Source organism: Octodon degus, unplaced genomic scaffold (genome assembly GCF_000260255.1).
Source record: "Octodon degus isolate 3935 unplaced genomic scaffold, OctDeg1.0 scaffold00055, whole genome shotgun sequence".
NCBI classification, from domain to species: domain Eukaryota; kingdom Metazoa; phylum Chordata; class Mammalia; order Rodentia; family Octodontidae; genus Octodon; species Octodon degus.
Genome location: NW_004524631.1, coordinates 860,771 through 867,857, shown reverse-complemented (window position 1 = coordinate 867,857; position 7,087 = coordinate 860,771). Strand labels below are relative to the sequence as shown.

Sequence of the window (7,087 nt, the reverse complement as noted above, 5' to 3'; positions counted from 1 at the left end):
CCACTTTTTGTTGTTGTTGTTGTTGTTGTTGTTTTTGTGGAACTGGGGATAGAACTCAGGCCCTTGCCCTGGCCAGTGAAGCACTTATTCTAATAAGCTACCTACCTGGCCCCAAGCCACCACTGCTTTCTCTCTTTGCTGTTTTCTAATGTCTTTCTTTTTGTCTCCTTACAGCAAAAGGTGAACTTTGGCACTAACCCCAGTCATTCCTCTACTACTGTTTTTAGGGTTCCTCGTGTATCATCATTTCAAACATTCAAAAACCACTGCTTTTTCTGCAGTATTCAAGACATAGGTACAACAGAGTTAATTGTACCTCCCTGTAACTATGTTTGCAGGTGTCAAAGTTGTTATTGGCTAATTATTTTCACATGTCAGAAGAAAGAATAATTGACATTATTTGCTCTGTCTTTAAAAAATCTAAATAAATTCCCATATTACAGTAAGACCATAGATATATTTCAGCAAAATTTAATTATCTAAATCAATTTATTCTAATATATTCCATGTGTGCAAAATACAGACTAAATATTTTCATTTTATTTGTTACAAATACATATTCTTAGCTTCCCATCATTGTTCATCATTGCTAGCACCTTATGGCTTGCTGCAGAACCACAGAAACTGTTGTCAACAATCAACACGGTTACTGAAATTGAAGCATGCTTCAAATTTGAGTTACTGCTGTCAGTGAATATGCCTAAATGCAAAGAAAATCTACATCCATGCATGTGCGCCCATATTACGTCACATACCGATTGTCAGAATACTTGATAAAGTCTCGTGCAAGTTTTGCACGTGTTGCTTCAGAATCTGAGACAGGTCTAAATCAAGCTGAAGTATCTGATAATGAACATTAAATCCAACAAAAAAAATCATGGTAAATACAAAATAGAAATGTAATTGCTGTACTTTTTTTTAATTGTTATACTTTAAAATTCCGGAAATAAATTCAAAATCCTTATAATAGCGACAGAGCTAAGACTGAGAATGCTCTCTGGAAGTAACCTACATCTACAAAAACTATGAATAGCTATAAACTTTTTAAATCCAGTCTTTAAACTTACAGTTTCCAGGCAACCAGAAAAACTGGAAAGAGATTCATATTACAGAAACATGAAATAAGCAAGTACTTTGAGTTTTGATTATCACCCATACAATTCCTCAGGGTACCAATGGTATCCTGAAAACCCTATCAGTCATTAATGAGAGCTAGCATTTCCTCAGCAAATATTATTCAATAGTGCTCTTAATTACGAGACTCCCTTTCTGTGCCCCTGACTGTCTGTCTCAAGCAGACTGACTTTTGGTTCCATCATCTCGTGCCTCTACCTAGCTCTTTACCTTCTTCTATATCAAGAAAAAAGAGGGAGGCAGAGACAGAAAAGGACAACCTTATTTTTTCAAAATTTTTAACCACATCTACAAAATCTCATTTGACATATCTGCACTATGCAGGGAGGGGAAAGTAGACAATTGGAAAAGCATTATTTTTGGCTACCCGTTCACCTCTCTTGTCTGAGATTGTTTGTTGCGAGTATAAACTTGACAAAGGCCTAGACAGGAAACATCTCATCCTGGGAAACTTCTCTAATGTGTGTAAGACTATCAGTCAAGCTTTATGCAACACAGCTCGATTCTATTCAATAAGCCAAATCTTGCTAGTTTCACATAATAATTGATTTGTATGCATCTGTCAGACAGTATAAAACTCATTATAATAAATGGAATCTAAATTTTTTTTAAAATGGCATTTTCTAAGGCAGCATAAAATAAAGAATTATAGCTCTGTGGTCACAAAAGATATATTTACAAGTATTTTACCCAGGCAAACATAAAAATCATTCAGTGTGAAATGCACAGATTTAAATAAACTGGTTTCCAAAGAAATGGGCTTTATAACATTGTCTTTTATACCATCAAAATAGAATGTTGTCTTTTCAAAACAATTTCCAGATGAATAGCATATCATAATGTATATTTGCTGGCACATAAATAACTGCCTGAATACAAAACGATGGCAAGCATCGATAAAATGTGGAGTTACGTGTTACAAATAAAGCAAGTATTTTATGATTCACTGCTACATCTAATTTTTTGCCTGTATGCATCTCTTCCCAGTGCAACACCTGAATACTAAGATAAATCCTGTATGTTTAGAAACTAGCATTAGATACATTAATGGAGACTCAGTGAACATTCAAAAATATGTAATTGACTAAAACTCCAAAAGCCAAAACTGAACTATTGGAACTGAAGTAGAAAAATGCCAGCTCAGTTATCCTACTTTCCTTGATATTTGAAACAGCGAGAAAGGCAATGCATACTTAGAGTAAAACCAAACAAAACATTAAAACAACCCACACCACCACACGTGGACCTGAATTATGGTGTAATATGAATATTGTAAAACTACACAAAATCTGCAAAGACCATGGGACATTTAAAATTTCAGCTGATTAAGATCTTGGAAGGTCTTGATTGAGATCTTCAGGTGATTTAAGATCCAGGTAAATAACAAAGTAGTGAAAATGTAGAAGAACATAGGATCCTGTTAAGAAATACAAGCAAATACAAAAATTGCAAGTTAAGGAAAAGTTTACCTTTAAATATTAGAAGAGCAACATACAGTCATTCACTCGATACTGGGAGACAATTATGCAGCTGCTTTCTGCATTAAAAATATTTTTACAAGTTAAAAAACAGGTACTTCTTTGTCAGTCAATTTAAGTGTAAGTCTGGAAATTTAAAGAGGAAAAATATTGTTTGAAAAAACACGGCTTAGAAGTAAACAGCAAATCATGTGGAAAAGTTTTCTCTTACAGCCACTGAGTCCCAGTTATCAAGTATTTTTGTAGTCTATTCACTTCTAGAGGGAAGCCTATGTCAGTGTTTTATCTAAGCATGATTCAGTGGCATTCTACCCTGTCACAAACATCTCACTCTGGATGCATTGTATATAAATATCATAAGATTAGTTTAAATGTCTAATAGGAAATTTAAATGGAAAGTCAATAAACAATAAAAACAAAAAGAAGTAAAAATGTACCTCTTAAAAATAGAATTTATTATTATTTTAAAAATGACAATAGTTAAATTTCCATGTGTTTTGTAAGTGAATTCTACTATCTTCATAATGTGAGAAGTTTAAGGTTAGTTACTGCTAAAATTGGTTCTCTCTTTGATATATATAACAATATTTCATAATTCCATAAAGCTATTACTAGAACATCATGTATAACCTTTAATATTTCATTTTCCATCATAGCTAAAAATACCTATCATTTGGATTAGCCTAGTAAATATCAAAATGAACCTAAAGTATGTCATCTTTGGCATACGTAATAATTTTCATCTCTGTTGTGGTTTAGTTAACACAAGAAAAGTATATTTTAGTACTTGTGTCAGCAATGTTCAATTTTTACATTCTTACATATGATACTGAGAGCAATATTAAAAATGCAATTAGATATTTTAAAAAGGTGCAAACATGCATTTCAAATAGGATAGAAATGCTACAATTTTAACTTTTTCTATCGAGATATCTCAAAATGAAGCAATTAAGAAATACTTTTGAAACAGTTTCACATGTAAATATGTTTAAGGATCAGTGCATGAAAGGGTAAGCCTATTAAACCTTATTTAATTTACAATAATAAAAATATTTTTAAACACATTTGTTATATGGACTTAATATCACAGTAATTTGCAGTACACAATAAATTAGTACACGTTATTTGTATTCACATTTTAAAGTAAATTTTTCTGTATAGTATATGTATGTATGATTAGAGTTGTGTAAATGCAATTTATGAATCTTCCTAAACTTTATGTTCTAAATAGTGTTTTAAAGATAAAAATGTTTTAGAAAATCATAATCTAAATATAACTGGTTAGCCAGAAGACAAAAACTTAAAAGTCAAATATTATATTTGCACATGCATATCAAGATAGATAGATATTTTTAATGTACTAGAGGCTTGAAGTTGGGACTTTGCACTTGATAGGAAACACTTATGCCACTGGACTATCTCGCAAGCCTCTAGGTACAGTATATTGGATAGATTCTGTTATTTAGGTATTGACAATTATCTTAGCATAGGTCAAAAAATCAAAGAAAATTTTCAATCCACAGGCAAAATTTACAAATGTCCAATTCAGTACCTTTACCTAAATGATTAATATGTGCAATGAACAGTGCTTAGGATATGGAAGGCATAAAGATGAAAAAATCTCCAGAAATTGATGTACCTGCAGCTAAAAAGTCTGAAGACAATGAGAGAGAAAATATAAACAGAATGGAGAAAAATGGGGAACATAGAAGCAAAACAATCATTAATTACTTTTTAAAAACAAATATAGGAGATTAGAAATCATTCAGGAAGTTAGAAAACATGTACAAAACTCAGTATGATACAAAGGCTTAGAAGAAAGATAAAATAATTTCCCTCAAATAAACTAATTAGGCCAGTGAGATAGCTCAGGTGGCTAAGCACCTGCTTAGGCAAGCGCAGGGACCAGTATTCAATCCCTGGCACCACATAACATCCTGGCCCCGCCCCCAGGCACACTGAGCTGACCACTGTGTCCTTAATCCCAGCACTGGGAAAGCTGAAAATAGTGAGATCACCACAAGTTCAAGCTGCAGAGCGAGACCTTGTACCAAATACATAAAAAATAAAAATAAAAATAAACTAATTAAAAAGTTTCATTAGAATTTATTTTTTCCATAATTTTATTGAGAAATAAATAGCAATGAGACAGCTTCAAATCAAATTGGTAGGACAGTTCCAATAATTAACACATTGCATACTGCCTTCCTAGTGGTTATTTGTTGTACAAGATTCAGACATGATATTCTATTTGCAAACACATTTAGAACAAATCCCTCTATTCCTTGAATTAAGAGAATGTAACTATATATCTATCCTAACCATTTTGAATACACAGATACAAAATGGTCATTCATCTATATCCTCTTTTCTTGTTTATTCCCATCATTTGCATCATTAGAATTTACTAAAAAGCCACCACTGTGGCATGATTGTACATGGAAGAGCAGCAAAAAACAAAACTCCTTCTTTGATAACTGCACCACATATACCATCAAAAAGCTAGGCTGAAGAGAAGTAAAATAGGTTCTAAACCATAGATACATTGTATCAAAGTTCTTTGAGCACACAATGATACTTTTTAACTTCTTTCCATAATTCCAGTCCAAATTGCCACTTAGAATTCAGAGCCTGGTCATTTTAACCAAGTTCCATAGTACTCTGAGCAACATTATTTATGTATATTTCTCTTGCTTTACCTGCAAGTTTGAATATTTTCAAGGATGAGGACTAATTTCAGTTCTTCCAATTTCGATAGTTCTTTAGAAAATATTGACAGGTAGGATTCACATAGTTAATGTATTATTGCAAAATATTCAGTCTCTTTTGGAGTACTGATGTTAAACATGAAGGAATTTAGAACTATAAAGGGTAACCACAGTGTGGGTATGAAGGTTTAGCAACAGTATTACTTAACCAAAGATGCATGTATAAGAGGCTACTTTTTCATGTTATTGAATGTAATTCAATAGTCAAATCAGCTCCTGTATCTCAATTAAATTTACTAGAGACTTGAGTAATCTAATCAGAGTAGTATAACTTTTTTTGCCTATCAATAATCAAATTATGAGACATTTATTACATTATTAATATCTTATTTTTTTCTATTTCTTTTCTTTCTTTTTTTTTTTGTATTTTAGGGAAGGGTCTACAGGATGTTTGGACCTCACTTCTAGGTCAGACTCCTACTGATTCTCCTGTTTATAGCCTTACGAGAGCTGGATTACAGGTGTGCACCACCATGCCCAGTCTCAGTTGCCCTTTCAGCATTCCCCAGGAGCGTGACCAGCATGGCAGGCCTGGGGATCAAACCCCTGGCCCCTGTGCCTGCTTGCAGGCACTTTAATCTGCTGAGCATCTTGGCCAGCCCTTCAATTTCTTGAGTTAAGTGACATTCAGTTCTTAGAAAATGAATCAAAAAAAGGAAGCATGCTTGTTTTCTCATTATTTGTGAAGTTCAAAATATTGAATTTGTTGTTGAGGTTCACACTTGCAGGATCAAGGATCTAAGTATGAGCACACAATAAATGGCGTTTTTGAGAGTGCTTTTGTTTGTTTTAAAATAAGGTCACACTACAAAATGTATTAATATTTTAATTTCAGACTGAGTTTTACTATCCTGAAGTCATGTAAATCATTTTATTTCTCCAAAGTGTAGATATCAAAACAATATATTTGTCATTTCTGTTAGAAAACCAAGTAGGTAGACCACTCACCTATCAAATACAAGTTCTTTCTATTAGGCTTCTTTTAAGAACAGTTTTCTCTATGTAATGCAGCCTAGATTACAGGTATACACCCCATGCCTGCTTATCAGGCAATGTTTACTAGGACTTTCCAACAACTTTAAGGAAGATCTATCACTTTTGACCCAGAATATTACCATAGTGATGGTTGCCTTCTGCATAATTTTGTCCTATATTTAAGATTATAAAGTTTATGTATCTCTTTCTATAGGGCTCATATATGGAACTTGCATCTTTTAACTAACAAATAATGTTTTGAAAAACAATTCTCTTTTCAAAGCAAATCTGACATAAATATTCTTTCCTAGATATGTGTGTAGTTATCATACTTTCTTTTGTGCCACAAAACTGCAATGCATCTCTAAACTAAATTTTAAAATCTGCTTAAAACTACTGAAAAACATTGGCCCGGGGAGATGGCTCAGTAGAATAAGTGCTTGCCTGGCAAGCGCAGGGTTCTGAGTTCAATCCCCAGTACTGACCAAAAAAAAAAAAACCTACTGAAAAACAAGAAAATACAGTGCAAATAAATTGTATTAACAGATAAACTTCTGATCTCTCTTTAGGCAGACAACTTCTCTTTCATACCATTCCACACCTATGCTGATTCCAAACACATAACAGTTTTGCCATAAATAAAATTTCAATGAATGAATCAGTGAAAATTTAGTAAAAATAGTTGACTGCTTCTGAGTATCCCAGTTTTCCAGTCATTTGGATCTTCTTTTT

At 32.9% G+C, this 7,087-nt stretch overlaps 1 protein-coding gene across 2 annotated transcripts in view; it reads left to right on the top strand.

The window, feature by feature from the left end:
- The window catches only part of Naaladl2 (N-acetylated alpha-linked acidic dipeptidase like 2), a 577,651-nt gene that overhangs the window by 453,426 nt on the left and 117,138 nt on the right, over positions 1-7,087 (top strand). The gene's annotated exons all lie outside the window — the stretch shown is intronic.